The 17,132-nt window shown below is 43.8% G+C and overlaps 1 protein-coding gene across 9 annotated transcripts in view; it reads right to left on the bottom strand.

Moving 5' to 3' along the window:
* The window catches only part of SNAP47 (synaptosome associated protein 47), a 109,683-nt gene that overhangs the window by 30,060 nt on the left and 62,491 nt on the right, over positions 1–17,132 (bottom strand). The gene's annotated exons all lie outside the window — the stretch shown is intronic.

Genomic DNA, 17,132 nt, shown 5'->3' with positions numbered 1-17,132 from the left:
CTGCAAAAACAAGTGAGATGATCAGTCTTTCAGGACCTGCACCACTCATTCCTGAAACAGTCACCTGCAGCGGGAGAGTGCTCCACAGCAGTAAGATCCCCTGAGCTGTGAGCCAGAAGTAGTTGGGTCTTTTACTGACCGCTGCCGAGTAGGTTATTTAAACAACTGACTAAAACCTGGCACATGTTTTCTCCATCAAATTCAAAAATTAAGGATGATCACAAATTTCCCCTTCCAGCTAGTCTGTGATAGAACTTTTGGGTTGGTTTGTTGGTGTTTTTTTTTTTTTCTTTTTTAGCTAAATAAACCCTTACACTTTGCAGAAAGGATCTTTTCCTGTGAACTGAAAATAAGCAAAAAAAAAAAAAAAAAAAAAAGAATGTTTAATCTTGGACCAAAACAATTTCAATCTTGTTTTTTAACTAAAATACAAAAATATCTTCTGCTGTTAAATGACTAGAAGTATATTTTCTTCACAATATTCTCTTTAAGCACAATACAAACTTCTCATTGAGCTTTTCTGCTCCATCAACTCCTGTCAATGGATCTAGACAGAAACCCCACACTATGTTAGACATCAGTGGTACCTAAATACAGTTCATCACCCCAATGCTGATACCTTAAATAAGTCAAATACATCACACGCTAAACACTTCTCTCCCCTGGATAACTCAACCATAGAGATTTAAAGTGAGGTGAGTCACACCTCGTCCTGTACGAATTTCAGGTCCTGACCATGAGTACTGCTGACAGCAACAGTTTGAATTTACCACTAACTGCTTTTCCCAGGCTTCACAGTAAGTGCTTGGCATAGCCTGTGCAAGCTGCTACAGCACTGGCATCCCCTGATGGATTTCCATAAGGTAAGTAGATGATGGCTGTATCGGATCTGGCTGGTGTGGAGTTAACATTGCCCATAGCAGCCCCTGTAGTCCTGTGCTTTGCATTTGTAGCTGGGAAGGTGTTGGTAACACCCCAGTGTTCTGGCTACTGCTGAGCATCCTCTCTCTCCGACCCACCCACCAAGGGCCAGTAGGCAAGAGCTGGGCAAGAGGCTGGGAAGGGACATAGCCAGGACAACAGACCCCGACTGACCAAAGGGATATTCCACAGCATATGATGTGCTCGGCAATAAAAGTTAAGAGAAAGGAGGAGGGGGAGGGGGGCTTTTACAATCAAGGCATTTGTCTTCCAAAGCAACCGCTTTGCTTACTGAGCCCCTGCTTCCCAGGAAGTGGCTGGACATCACCTGCAGATGGAAGCGGAGAATAAATAGTTTTGCTTTTCTTTGCTTCCACTTGTGGCCTTCACTTTTTTTTTAATTATTATTACCTTTATCTCAACCCATGATTTTTTCATCTTATTTTCTCCCCCTACCCTGCTGAGGATGGAGAGTGAGAGAGTGGCTGGGTGGGCACCCAGCAGCCAGCCAAGGTCAACCCACCACAGTGGTCATACATGGCCAACAGGGCAATGAAATATAAGCAGAGCCTCACTAATGTCTGAAAGTTCTGGGCTGTGCTTCCAAAAAGGATTAGGGGCTCAAAAGAACCCTGTCAGAGGGCACATGCTCAGTGGAAGCAGCTGAAGAGCATTATATGCCCCCTTCAACCAACCCGGTGAGTCTTCCAAAAGGCATGGATGTTCTTGTTTTCTCCTTCCCTCAGGTCATTGCCAGGAAAAATGAAGGTTATACTCCAAGTGGAGAAGACAGATTGGGGCGGGGGGGGCAGGGGAGTGGAAAACAAAAAACCAAACAAAATAATTACAGCATTTTTGCAGATGAGGAGAGGCTGAGTGATGAAGTCATGTGCCAAGGGGCACAGAGAAAGTTCTAGTGAATGTTAGGACTTAAACACAGAGATTCAGAATAACTGACCACTAGTTCATACTGTCCCTTCTCAGCACAGACAAAAAAAAAGACAATTTTCCTTTCCTTTTTTTTCAGCCCTACAGTTCAAATTTGCTCCCTTCCCCAGCTGGGCCTGAAATTCACCTCCTTGTTACCTAGCATCGCTGAGAAGACTTTCTCACAGTCTTAATTACTACTTAATTTAATAGAAAATACTCAGAACAACTTCGGAGGCAGTATAGAATATATGTGTAAATCACAGCTGTTTCCCAAGATACCTGTTAAATTGTTCCCTCACCAAAACAATCCTCGTTGTCATTGTATTTTCATTACTTTCAAACTCTAAACAGATTTGTTAGCTTTGTTTTTACAGAAAGGATTTTTGCTCACCTTCCAATCTATCTTCTCTATCCACCTGTTGCTCTGACCAGATATAGATTCCTGCAGTGTAGATGTTGCCATCGGGACAATGTTCCTAAATGGAATAAGACTGATATTTGAAAGGAGCATTTAATCTCCTTCAGAAGTTATAATTCTTCCATTGACTGTAAAGGGAACTAGAGGTAACTAGCTTAGATGAGGACTTTGGTGCAATAAATATCTAAAATGTGATGAGACTGATCTCTCATTGAATTCCCTTTCTCACAATCTGAAATATGTACTGTTGAGGTCTTCATTTCTCTCAGTCTAGTACTAAGCCACTCAAATCAGAATAAGATACTACATATGCAAATAAAGTTGTTTTTTTTCAGACAGACAGACAAAAGGAATCTTGTTACCTTCCCATTTCACAAGGAAAACAGAAACATGAGACAAAACTTTTTTCCATAGGAGAAAGTTTGTGGAAGAGACAGGAGACATATCTAATTCAGATGAGGAGAAATATAATTGGAAAGGCAGGTCCAAGCTGAAATGTTAACCTTTTAGTTAAAAGATGCACACAACATAGAAGATAGGCACGATCAATGGGGAAAAGCCATCTCTCTTTCACCCTAAGCTGGAAGTAAGAACTGTAAGAAAGTTTCTGTAAGAAAGAAATCTGGGACATTTCAAGGCGTTGTAGCATTTTTTGTCTCAGACAAGTTCCATATAAATAAAACTTTCTCCAGGTTATTGCAACAGTGCTGCTCCAATCATTACTGGTTACTCCAGACCTCCTGCTAGTGACAGAGCTTTGATGAACATCTGGGAGATGATTAACCTCATATAGTTTTAAAATCAGGTGTCTATAGATAAGCTACTCCATGTAGATTCCCTCAATAACCTGCAAAGACAAACGAGCAATGAGTAATGAGCTTGTCTCTCCTCACCCAGTTCCTATTCTTATTTTAGGGTGGGTTGTGCCATATCCATGGACTCTAGCTCATCCTGGAGCTCCATCAACATGGAAGAAAACAGTTCATCAGAGCAGATATAGGTTTCTGTATTTAATCAGGTACATTTCATGGTGGAAGGCTGACCTTCACATTTACACGCAGGCAAGATGTACTGAAGACCGTCACATGAAATATACAGAGAAATGGAACAAGAAGACATGATCAGACCCAAGTCATAAAGCACTCAGCTACCATCTTTGCTCATGCAATTCTGATAACCACATATAAAGCTTTGAAAACCAAGATACTGTCCTTCTGACAGTAATGTGCTTGAATAACAAGGGGGGAAAAATAGTTGAAACAAGATTTGAAACATTTTCTTTTCTTGACTACCATTTTGACATGTGAAGAAAAGAGAACAGCATTAAAATGAAAGGAAATATTTTCCTCTCTGTTTTTGGTAAATATCCTAATGGAACATTTTGACCTGATTTGAAAGATTTTGACAAGCTCGTGTTGTGACGTGAGTGTCAGGTTGCCCAGCAATGCCAATCCATACAAGGAAGCAGGCAGGATCCTGCATTTGAAATGGCTTTGGGTACAAAAAAGGGCTGTATCCTGCAAGTAGTCCAGAGTCAACGGGAGATTTGGAGATCAAGGAGAAAGCATTAGCTTTAATGAGGTGGAATATTTAGTACCAGCGTTTGAGGACTGAAATATCTTTTCAAATATGGCTCTGAACTATGATTTCCCTAGGGATTTATAGCACTGTTCACCATGCAGCAAAAAAGTTTATCCTTGCTGTGACCAACTGAAATGCCCCTTTGGTGTCACTTGTCTCCTCATCCTCCTCTCTTCTCTTGTTTCTTATATTAGACCTTCTTTTTATATCTCCCTTGTTGCAGTAAGTCCAAGGTCCACATGACTGTCATGCCCACTTTTACAGCCACTACATCCACCAGGGTCACTGGAGTTGAAAGAGTTAATGTCAGTGTGACCTTCCAGAGCTTTCAAGCTAACATTTGGGTAAGACACCAGCGGAAAAGAGGGATGATCTTTTAGAGAAAAGGTTTCAGGGTTTCTCAAAATTTAGGCAACCATCACAGTTTTGGCTCATTGAGAAGTTTATCACAGCAGCAACAGATTATAAAAATATTTATGCAGAAGGACAGAGCTGTTCTGTGGGACTTATGACAGCCACAGCAGAAGCTCAGCCCACAGGAGGACTCGGAACACTAGTGGGACACAGTAACGGTGTTACCTGATGGTGCAGGTGGAAGAGCCCCACATTTTTACAGCTGGAGGACCAGGGTGCTAGGACTTTTCTCTGGCTTTGAAGCACAATTCAGATATAGTAATTGCACGACTGCTGTGTAGGGAGGATGGCTTCGTTCTATTTTCTGAAGATCCATCGTTGCTGTCAGTGTAAGACTGTTCAGGTCTAGGCCACAGCATTAAAGGAGGGGAGAGGGTTTTCACCGTGCATGCACGTGAGAGTAGATTTTGCTGAAAGAAACTGTGAATTTTGAGCATTTTTCTGAGCATGTTGTTCCCACCTGCCCCGCAGCCCGCTCCAAGGCAGCGCTAATTCCCACATCCCGGGACCATGAGGTCAGTTGTTTGCCAGATTACCCAGGTGAGCTCACACTTGCAATGAGCTCGCTTTCACCTGGGGCTGCAGCTGGGGTCTGGGCAGGCTCCTGCTAGTCCCTGCTTTTATGCACCCAGTTCCGTGTGGCGCTTCCTTTTGGAAGTGCTGGGCAAGCCATCACGAATCCTTGGGAAAGACTGACCTCTTCTGGGAAGCGAAATGCAGCCGCTCAGGGAACCTGAAACCAGCCACTGTGCCCTGGAATTTCCCCTGGGCATTTCGGGCAGCAAACGGCCCTGGCGGTTAAACACTTTCAATGATTTTTTCTTTCTTTCTTTCTTTTTTTTTTTTTTTTTTTTTTTAAATGCTTTCTGCTTGCTGCCTGTTTAAGCCCCAAAAGATTGTGGGCTTGCACCAGCTAATTTATATTCTCCTTCATGTCCTTCACACTTATTTTTAAGTTCAGCAAGGTTTTCCTCAGCCCCACTCTGTATCATCCTCCAGCTTCCCCTTTCTGCTTCTTCCTTAATATTTCAGCCCCTTTCCTGGTCATAATCCCAAACTCATAGGTGTTCCCATTAAAACGATCAGACCTTTTAGTATGCTGACACTTCATTGCCTGCAACTTTGCAGAGATCTCTGCATTAATTGCATCTACATCATCCGGAGTTGCACCAAGGTGTAAACACAGGTCCTTGAAATAATATAATTATAACTGTATAGTTAATTAGTGTGCTGATCTTTCACTTGGGTGCTGTGCTGTGGATGACCATGATGCACCGATGATATCCCCATACTATTTTTTTAGTCCCTGGTACCTCGAGCCATTGCTTCTCTTCTCCAGGTAACACAGGGCACAGCCACCCTTCCAGGCACTTGTAGAGATTTCAGATGGTCAGAAAACAATCTTGATTGTAGCTTAAGGGTACAGTGCCAACAAGCAATCTGCTAATTAAGGAGTAATATGTCACAGTGCCGCCCATCCCTTCTTTACAGCGCTGTGTTTCCCTCAGTATATTCCTGCTGAAGCACCTTCTGTGGTTTGGTATCAGCAGCACTAACATTTGGTACCTACCAAAATACAGATTCCACTTCAGCCTCAGAAGTGCCAGCCCTGCCAGGGTGCCTGGATGAAGCTGGCCAGCTGGGGCCATATGCCCCATGACATTTTTTCTTGCTCCTAAGATGTACCAGTCACCAGGACAGCCTGAGCTGGGATGTGGCTGGGGGTTTTGCATGCATGCCATCAGAGCCCTAGCCACCCCAACAGCAATTAATTGTCCTTACCAGCCACATTTAGAGCATCCATCCCAGCTCAGGCTGACCAGGAGCAGGAGCTGGAGCTTATATCCAGCTCCTGGGCTAGTGAGTGGAGGGTGTGCAGGTGTCAGGGTGATTAATGTCTATTGGTGCATTCATGGCCTTGAAACACGTTGCATGTAAATGGAAGTGGGGATTTTTAGGAGAGATGCTGTCCCTTTGCAGATCTGACTTTACAGGCCTGGCCTTCAGAATTGTAGCATCATAGAATCATTTAGGTTGGAAAAAACCCTTAAGATCATCGAGTCCAACTGTTAACACTACCAAGTGTTAGAAATATGTCTGAAAATGAAAGCGTCCCCTGAGCTTGCAGAACCACCTGATTTTTGCACTCCAGTATAATGAACAGTAACTTTCCAAGTGCCATGTAAATTCTCAGTCATAGCCTAGATGATTCTTTACACTTCAGCGACTTTAAGAGCCCAGCTTTGACATGTCTACTTTGTTTCATTGTCCCTCTTAAAAACAAACTATGTAGGGCTTAAGACCCTGGTCCTGGTGTGCACTCCCTCATACTGTGAGTAGCGCCAGCTCTTGCAGAGGAGACTCTGGAAAAAACTCTGATCTGCTAAGGCTTGTCCCAGGTCTCTCATAGATAAAGACTGCTTCAAACTTGAGGTTTAATAAAACCTTTTAATCCATTCATATTTAGTGACAGAGTGCCTGTTTTTTTCTAGCCAGGTGAAAGTCCAGTCGTTGGATCTTGTTACATTCCTGTATTAGTGCTCTCCATGGCCTACTTCCATAGTGTGGAAAAGCATTTGCTTTTATCAGGTTTTAATTTCCCCATCTTTTTTTAATGCTGACTGTATCCCCGAGGTGCCTTTGCCATGGGTCAAGGTGCTGGTGGTTTGTACATATACATATATATATATATATATACACACACACACATGCAGGCCAAAATATGGTCCTGCCCAAGGGAGCTCACTCATTACTCCACACATCCCCTTCAGCTCTCAGATCCATTGAGATCCTTTAGCTTCAATTAATATTTTTGGCTACATGAGGAATTACCACCCATTGAAATCAAGAGAGAGAGAGGACTTTGCAGTTGACCAAAGGTGAGTAAAAGGATAGTGAACTGCCCAGCCTCGTCCGTACAGTCCGTGCCCTCCAGGAGCTCAGTCAATTCCAGTAGCATTTGACAAAGACCCTCAGAGGTCACAGGGGATGGGATAAGCAAAATGCAATATTTGCCTGTATGGAGAACAAACATCCAAGCAAAGCAACTCTTTCCAGGCCAGCGTTATTGATATTAAAACCACAGAACTTAATTAAAAATGAAGGTAATTAAAGCCAGATGCAAGAAAGCATTTTTTTTCCCTCTGCATACCACGTTGTAGACTCATAGCATGACTCACAGGGAGAGAGCAGTAAGTCAAGGTGACTGGGAACATTCAAGGAGCGATTATCTGGGATCATTAGTGGGGCTGGTGGGCAACAGCTATAAACTGGGAACAGGTCCTGATGAGGTGCATGGCCTTTAACTCCTCTGGTATGTAATGAGAGCTGTAAATCTCCCCATTACGGGCAGCAGTGATGCGGGTGGATTCAGCTAGCAGCCTTGCTTTAATCTCTTCATGACATCAAGAGAAGAGGAGGGGGACCCTTGCTCCAGGACCTGAGCGACCAGAGCCTCATGAAGTGGGTGAAGCATTATCCTGTGGGAATTACGTGCAGTAATGTGAAAGCTGAAAAGTCAAATTCTGGTCCAAATAGCTTTGCTATGAACCTTGAGGAACTGCACAGACTTCCAGGGATCTACGCCTCCCAGAGCAGAGCCTGGAGTTTCATATCTAAAATCCCTGAGCTTGTCCACAGCTATTTTCTTTCCTTTCTGTCTACGTCTGGGTGTTTCACAGAGTAGACAGGGTGTTCATAGGGTACCACAACACTGATCTGGCCTGTGGTGATCCAGGTATGAAACCCACAGCTGGGGTGACCTCTGTGTGTGATAAGTCCCCTGCCAGGTCCTGACACTGAGTTATCGTAATGAGCTGGAGCAACACGTGTCTTTTCTCTGTGCCCCAACGTCCCTCACTGCAAACTGGGGCTGCTCACATTCTCCAGAAGGAGGTGGGTTGTGCAAATTAATTAGGACTGATTCATTTTACTTAATATTAAATTAATATTTACCTAATATTAAATTAAACAACTCAGGGAAGAAAAGTTAGGTGGTATGAAGCAGCCAGGAGGTTATAGCTACTCTGAGTCCGGAATTGTTCGCAGACATTTCACGGTCTCCCTTCCTCAGCTATCATCGCTGAAATATATTTTCATTCTTGAAAATCCTGGTTTAGTTTGTATAATCATTTCCTAGCTCAGCCCAAATGAATTGGGTTCATTTATGGAGCTAGCCCTGGCTCACTTGTCAGCTAAAGATGTGCTAACGTGCCCAGTGCCATCCACTGGGTTGGAGACAGGACTTCCCACTGGCTTCCAGCCACAGCAAATTTTAAGTTATAAATCCAAAATCTGAAATCTGGCATTTTCTGGCTCTCCTGGACAACTACCCCTGAACATGGCTGGTGTAAGAGTTCCTGCTTCTGGCAGCAAGAGCACTTATGTACTGAGAAGAGATTGCCTACAAATCATTGGCTTCAAATGGACCACATCTCTGAAAGGAATTTCCAGAGTTTTCTGGGCACTGAGCACAAGGTTATTAGCCATCTGCAAACCCAGACTGATCATGAGCTCACCACCTCACCAGGCTATCTCCTATTGCAACTGCCTAACGTTCAGGCTCAGTTTTTCCCGATTCTGGAGTTGTACACGTTCCCCCATAGACTAACTCCATTAGTGATAAATCAGGAGGTTCAGGTTTGTAACTCCATTTGTTTTCTTCCTGTTCCCAAGTTTGCCAGATTTAAGCCATTATCAATGCTTATCTGTCCTTTCACATGGCTATTAAATATTGAGTAGCCTAAGTTCCCCGGTACTGACTGCTATGCTTAAGCCCAAATAAGAAGGTGCAGTTAACCCTTGTTCTTCCAAAATTTTGGGTGGAACTCTTCCATCGATTCTTTTGCAGTTCATGTATATGCCTCTTTACCAAACCGGGTGAATGCCTTTGCATAAACATGCTAGACACAGATGGTCAGCCTTGGCAAGCCTGATGTATTTTTCGAGGGGAAAAAAAAAAGTCTTCTCTTTGTGGCCAGTTTCCTGAATATTCCCAGACATTAACAGAAATGCTTTTGCTAAGTTTTTATTATTTTTAAGCTCCCTCAACTTTTAGGATAAATATGTATTTTTTTTTCTTGGCTCTTCCTAGCTGGCTCACGTTGTAATTGTTTTTCTTTCTGTAACACTTGAGGCTATTTTTCCTGTACTTTTACATTCTATTTTATAAAAATCTTGGATGCTTTCATGTTCTGTGAGCTCCACCATTATTTCTTCCTTGAAGAACAAGCCACACTTTCCCTTTTCTGGACACTAGAACCCACTGCCAGTGCCAACATTGGCATTGTTCATGCTGAGAAATTAGCCAGTACTTAGGATTTTGAGAAATCAGGTACGGTAAGGATGAGACCTGTGAATTTACAGCGACTGCAGCTAAGATTCCATTTCCCAGAATGAGGCAGCAAAAGGTTCTTTTTCACTGTTCAAAATCTCTGTCTAGATAGCAAAAGCATGCTCTCATTTAGAGGGGTTTTTCTCAAGTTCATATAAACAGCATGGGTTTTTTTTCTGTCTCCTTGGCATTCCTGAATACACACCTGCACTTCTAATTACACCCAAGCAAACCTTACCATTGCTGTAGCTAAACTTTTAGCTTAACAAGTAGGGTCTGATAATTTCATATTATATTCTACATAAAATTAATTATTTATATAGAAATTAGTATAATAATATACTATACATTTATATACAATATAGATAATTTTGTACTATAGTCTGTACTGTACAAAGAATTTAATGGATAGTCTTCTGCATTTATCTGAAAATATTGGTACGCTTCCCTAAAAATATTTTAACACTATGACATTGACTGGCATAATTTAGCTGTTAGACCAAATGTCTGAGCCTGAAAGGTCCATACCACTAAAAAATGGAAGTCCTCCTTTCTCCCCCGTCTCTTCCATTCCTTCCTTGCCTTAAGAAGAAACACACTGTGCTTTGCTGCTTCAAAGCTGCCGCTGCAGTTCCATGCTCTGCAGTTACAGTTTCACCCCTCTCGGGTTAGTCTTTAAAACTATTAGCACTTTCATCAACAAAAAGTCAAGACCTTGGACTTTGATGGTAGCCTTTTTGAGACTTTCTTGGCAATTGCATGAGCAAGGAATATGCTTCTGGCTCCCAGTGAAATCTGAGGTTTTCCCCAAATCCTCAGATTCCAGGAGTTGGGATTTTCTCAGAAAAGAAGAACAAAAAGAAACATAAAATATGTCAAAATTTCTTTTTAGGAATGAGCAATTGTGTTTATTGCATGTTTGCTTTGTTGTCTGTGATATGTTTTGAATCCTGAATGTTTGAAGTGCTGAAACACTTGCTTATCTTGGAACATACGGTACCACTGATTTCAATGGGAATGCTGATGCACTCACAAAGTTACGCACATGCTTAGAAATGCTTTGTTGGAACAAAGATAAAGGAAAAAACTTGAGTATAAATTCTGCTGTCTGAAAAAGGCTGCAGAACCATCCACCCCATGACACCCACGTGTCCACTGAAACTAAAACTTTTCATTAGCATTTTCCATTTCCAATTCTCTTTTTCCTCTGCCAAATTTCAGGAAAATTTTCCTTCTGCTTTTGTCCCATATTTTTTTTAATTTGGTTTTTTTTTGTTTGTTTGTTTTGGTTTGGTTTGGTTTGGTTTTTTGGACAGGGTTAAACTTCAGGAATTTTTATAGGTTGAGTCTTGACTTTAAGAACATCCCTCACACTTTTTTGTTCTAAGGAAGCTGAAGCAAAAAATGTCCCAGAAATAACGGTCTCCTTCCAACCGGCTGCAGAAAGGTTTGGATTAAGCCTAGTGCCTGATGACAATCATGTTTCCACTAGCTGGTGAGGTTGCTAAATCAAGATTACTGGACATGGCCACCTGGACATCTTTGCAGTTCAGGATCTCAGGAGCTTGCTCATTTTTCTGTCCTGCCTGTGGATGGATTGACTTTGGTTGCCTGTTGAATGTGCAAAGCAGGAATTTGACATTAAGCCAAAGACTGTCCTTCCCTTATACAATGGCTTGCTTGGCCTGCAAATGTTTTTTTCTCCTTTAACTGCAAGCAATCAGAAGGTCTTTTAGTAAATGATAAACTGTTGCTTATAAATTTAACAGCACTGGATACAGCTTGGCAAAAGGGCCACTTGCTTTCATTCTGAACAATAAAAATGATCAGACTGCTGTTTCAGATGCCTATGCCTGGTGAACACCACTCCTGGGGATGATGCACCTCCAGCGCTTCCCATACTATGCCCTGTGTCTTCCTACCTCTGCCCCACGTTGGCCAAAAGGATAGGACAGAGGTCTTACACCTCATCGCGTTTTCTTCAGACAAGGGACTCTGATTTAGCATATTCTGGCAGGATAATGTCCTGGTTTCAGCTGGGACAGAGACACAACGTGTGGCCTCAGGAATTCAGGAAGATAAGCAACAAGAATGAAAATGAATGGAACTTTGCAGGTATGGAGGAAATAGAATGTGTAAACGTCACCTCACAAGTTGGAAGCCAGCCTCTACACACTCTGCAGCCACAGAACTGGAGAAGGAAATGAGTTATAGGTGACAAGAAGATTCAAGTCTCCTCTGGCTGGCTGCACCTGAGATTATATCACATTAAATCTCAAATGTCAGTGATTTGGGGCATAGCCAGGCTTTTGCCCCTTCACCGAGGGCTCACTGATCTAGCTGAGGGGAAGCTTGAAGAAAGAACAGTTGTGCTACTCACACCCACCAAATGAAACCTGGTGGATCTGAAGAGGAGCCTGATCTTTCGCATATTCTGCCACAAGTCTGGATGGTTGCCCTAATGTTAGTACATTGATTGTGCCAAGGAATGTTCCCAGGCACTCGACTCCAACTAAATACTCATAAACTGTTAGAACAAGCCATGGCACAGTTTTAGTTTTGGTCAACTATCACCTTCCCAAACCCTTCCTGAATATTCTCTGCTGCAGGGACCAAATCGGAAGACAATTGGGATGTGGCTACCTTCTTCTGGAGGTAGAAGAGCTTAATAGTGCAAATGCAGATCTTTCTGTACCATGGCATCAGGGCCAGAGAGCAGACCTTGGAGCCTGGTTGTGATGGTCATGGAAGAACTCCTGCCTCCAGGGGATTCAGGCTTGAGTACAGCAAAGAAAACAATAGACCTGGTCATAATATAATATCTATAATTTAATTAAAAGGTGAGCCTTTCTGCCTGTTCTGTTAATCTGATTGAAGTACGCTGCTGAAATTGGTGGGACTGGGTGCCAGTGCAGGTGTGACTGTGTGATGCAGATACATTGGAACAGGGCACTGGGATGAAGAAAACATCTTTCCTGTCGGTCTCAGGCCAGTACATTTCTGCCAAACATTTCTGTTCACTGCGGGTCATAAAGCTAAACATGATCTGAAAACCTCAATAAACTAGATTAAAATACACTTGTGGATAAAGACAACATGAAAGACCAAAATGAAGGAACATTCCGCTTGTGAGGAATCATTAAAAACAACAGGATTATTCAGGATGGATTGCTGGGAGATGATAAAAGACTATAAAATGTGAGGGGAAAAGAAACAGTGAAAAGAGATTGACTGTTACTGGTTTCCTCCAGTGCAAGAACAGAGTCAAATTAAATCATCATGTGGCATGTCCAGGACTTGAACAAGATCTGAGAATCCTTGTTGCAAGAATATGTGGATGCCTATAAACAGAAAAACAGATTTATCTACAGCTCTTAAACAAATACATTGCTTCCGGAGATTAATTACAAGAAGCCAAGGCATTATTTGGGAAAGAGCAATGGATACGTGCCCTGTCGATACCTTCCTCCCTCTAGTAACCAGCTGATATCTTAGGCGAGGAGGGTCTCTGGGCTGGCCCAGTGTGGCCATTGCTATGGTCAGATATGGATGTGGGGAGAGAAACCTATTCCAGTAACTGACCTGGTAAATGAAATTTCAGTCACTGTGTCTGCCTCCTTCTTCTTGCCACCCCACCAGACGCAAAGCTTCTCACTCGGCCATCCTTCATGCTCCCTGCTCCCTCATTTCCGACCTCATCATCTCTCCAGATAAGTGACTCCATGTGCCAGAAGCAGCTGACCAGAACAATCTTTAATTTCACCCATTACCTACGTGTGGGTCCTGGGGCAGAAGAAAGACCTTGGAACTACATCTGCTGATGCTAAATCATCTAGCAGGGTCCTCCCTCAGAGGAGCCCTCCTTATCGCAGCTCAACAAACCCATCGCTGCTGCTGTCCCCATCACAGAGCACTATGAGGACCTTTCCTTGTTAAGTGACCCAGAGCACCAGATGCATTACTCCTAAAAACCTTGCCTGGCATGATGCTATCTCTGTTCTGGAGATGAAGTGATCTGGTGATGGACCACAGCTGAAGCAATCAGGGTTCCCAGAGTCTTCTGAGCTGCTGTATTGGGGTGACTTCCCAGAGAACCTTGCTCAGCTCCCATTCACTTGAGGTCCTCGACTTCTGCAGAAGGGCCAGACAGCATCTTACCTGCTGAAAAGCACAAGAGACCTCAGCAGGGTCTGAGGTCTGGGAGCAGCAGAACTGGGACCTTCCATGTTTGCTGTTGTCCCAGTCTGGATAAAGTTCATCTTGGCAGCCTAAAGGGGAAGGCTCCCTACTCCATTAGCTCTCCACTGAGCCATCCAGCCTTCCATGCAAGGCTGTTTTATTTGGAAAACGTGACCACTTGTGGCAAACAGTATTTATGATTTAACTTTTTGTTGTTGTTGTTCCGGCTGATGTGAAACTCCTTGGCTTTACAATGCAGGTTTAATAAAGTCTATTAAAAGGGTAAATATAGCAACTCCCTTTTGGAATTTCTTCCTTTTCTTTTCTTTTTTAATTGATTATTTCTTAGAGGTAAAACTTTTAATGCAATGGCAAAATATCAGGAGTAATTAGATTAAGTAGGGGGGGAGCTGTTGATTTTTTTTGAGAGCTATAAACCAGAAATGAAACAAAACTTACTTTATATTTGTAGACAAGTGTGTGTGTGTTTATATATTTCTCTAATACTTGCCAGTTTTGCTCTTTTTTCTTCTTTCAAAGCACTACAAGCAATAACATTGTGGATGATAGAACCCTTTCTGTTTATTCTTGTTTTCTTTCCAATAATGAATAAGCTCGAAGGGCATTATTTTAACTAGGCTCTTGTAATCCTTTAACGGGGCTTGTTGAAAATAAGACCCAGCACTGCCAGACACCATGCAGCAAAAAGCTGCTTAGTGCCAAACTCCTTGGCACTGGAGAAGCTGGGAATTGGCTGGGTTTTCCTCCTGTTCTGTGTCTGAATATTCACCTTCCTGGGTCCCAAAGAGGGTCAGAGTCCAGGCAACACCCAAACCTTGGTCCCTGTCCTCAAAGAGTGACCAGGACAACACTTTGTGTCTCAGTGTAACGCACTGCCTCCAGGGTGGGCTGAGCCTTAAGGGGCTGGAAACTCTCAGTGCTGTAGGGTCGGTATTATTTCATGAAATCATGCAATGATGTGGCAGTCCCAGCTCCTGCTGAAAAGATGAGAAGGTGCCCTAATCCTGACGGTCATGGAGAAACACTTAGAAGCACCAAGTCTAAAAGCTCTGAAATCACAAAGCAACTAAGAGAACTTACAAGTTGATATCAAAGAAGATCTTATGAAGCTTGAAGTCAATCTTGCTACTGTTAGAGGAGAGAAAGAAGGATCCGTCTCCATCTCAGACTCAAGACCTGCGTCTCAGCAGCTCTCTGTTCAGGCCACTGCTCTCCAGCCAGGGGCAGGACATTTTGTCTTTGTTTCAGCTCTCCCACAAAGTGCGTCACAGTCCCTCTTCTGCCCATGCTAACCAGCACTCTCCAAGGGACTCGTGACCCTGAGCCAGGAGTTCTTCCTAACACACCATATGGATGTGGCTCTCCTGTTTGGGCATGTGGATGGAATGGATGAAGTGTCACAGGACTCAGAGCCAGGTGATCCTTGCCCCCTTAATTTGCTAATATAGCAATAGCCCATATTTTTTACAGCAGAAGTAAAGAGACGCTCCTTTTCCAGACAAATTCAGAAGAAATGGAGCTGCTTCTTATTCTAAGAAACCAGCAGACAGTGCTCCACAGCACTACAGAGGAGCATAAACATGTCCAGTCTCAGCAGGCTTTTCAAAAGGACATGAAAGAATGGCTGTGGGATATGTGGTATGTGAAGGAATAAGTGAACTACTTTGTCTATTTCTGAACTTTCCTATCAAAAAGGTGCCTGGAAGCAAGACACAGTGTGTCCCTGCTCCAGACATCCTCCTTCCTTTTTCTGGTTCTTCACCCTGTCCAGTCCTCCTGTCCTTCTGACAGAGCCTCCTACCCTTCGCTACCTCAGACTAGCCTTGGCTGACCCCATGATAGGGTTTGTCTTTCTCAAGGCTGCCATATCTCACACTACTTACAGCCCAGGTCTTCAGCAGAGTTCACCCTGCAGAGCTAACGCTGCCCAGACTCTGCTGCTTACCCTCCTTTACTCAAGCTATCTGTCTATTACTCTTTTAATTTTACCAACAAAGTGCACTGCATCAGGAGATGTTCCTCAGCAGGTTGTGTGTAGAAAAGGAGGCAAACACTGGTCTTGAAAACGGAGTCCTCCAGCTCCTTTCTGCCAGGCTGGTATCACGCAGTGTGGCAATGGCTTCTTGGCTGATTGAGGACCTTCTCCTGAGAACAGCCCATCATACCACAAGCGATGAGATTTCAAGAACAGCCTATGGCCACAGAAAACCCAGCTAGCCAGAAACACAGGGAAATAAGAACAACTGAGTTTCGAGATCCCCTTCCCACCTGACATCACTTCAAGGAGCCCCGAAGTGCACCATTGCAAAGCCTTTTGCACTTGTCCTGGCTCTGTGCAAGGGGCAGAGCCAGCACAGCACAGAGGACCTGCACCTTGATTCTAGAGGTTTCTGTCCCCTGAAGGACAGCTGGACTGCTGCTGCCTCGCCTTTCCACGCTGCGCACCACTGCCCGCGCTGCCCCAGTGACCAGTCCCTGTCCCAAGGGAAGGAGGGACACGGAGCCAGGGGGAAGCACTTGCCTGTGGAGTGGAAAGGTTAATCTGATGAGGAGGACAGAGCAAATAATTGCCAGGGTGAAGACATGGCACTTCACCTCAGCCTGCTTGTGTGCACAAGGCAGGTCCTCCGGCACAGAGATCCTGCTGGCTTTCCATCACCGGTCACTGCAGCCCAGGGGAGAGGCTTGAAAGCTCCCTTTGGGCTGGGAAGGGAGAGGGGAAATGGGTGTAAAGCACTCAGAGCAGCACAGCGCTTGTCTATTGACCCTGGAAAGCCAGGTGAAGGTTTCTCTTCCAGGGGTGACAGGCTTTCTACAACTTCTTGCCCTTTTGCTAGGGGTAGTGTTTCTCTCTGTAGCTGCCCTCAGTCCCATTGTCGCCCCTCCTGCTCAGAGTCACAAAACACGTGGCACAACAAAATGTTCAAGGTGGGCTAAAGGAGTGCCTTCCCCACTCTGCCCCAAAAGATACCTCCCTGCATCCACTCGGGATTTTCACCTCCAGTCTGCATATCTCACCCTCCCTGGGAGTTTCAGACCCCCGGGGCTTGGCCTCGGTCACACCTCAGGCAGCAGAAGAGATCCTGTGGCTCCCTTGGTATGAACACTGTCTTCTATACGGTGACCAGGTCAGCCAGCACAGCTCACACTAATCTTCTCCAAGGACTGGTGAAATTTCAGTAATTAAAAAAAAGTATTTTATAATGAAAAGGGTGAAGTAAGTATCATAACAGTGCAAACACTGGGAAGGAAGAACAACTTTTACAATTTTGCTGTCATTCCTTCTGAACTTTGGAGTTCACCAAGTAGAAGTTTTAGCTGTATCAAAAAAGATTG

This window comes from Falco punctatus (genome assembly GCF_963210335.1).
Source record: "Falco punctatus genome assembly, chromosome: 4".
NCBI lineage: Eukaryota > Metazoa > Chordata > Aves > Falconiformes > Falconidae > Falco > Falco punctatus.
The sequence above is the reverse complement of the archived record's forward strand: the minus strand, read 5'-3'. Positions and strand labels throughout refer to the sequence as shown.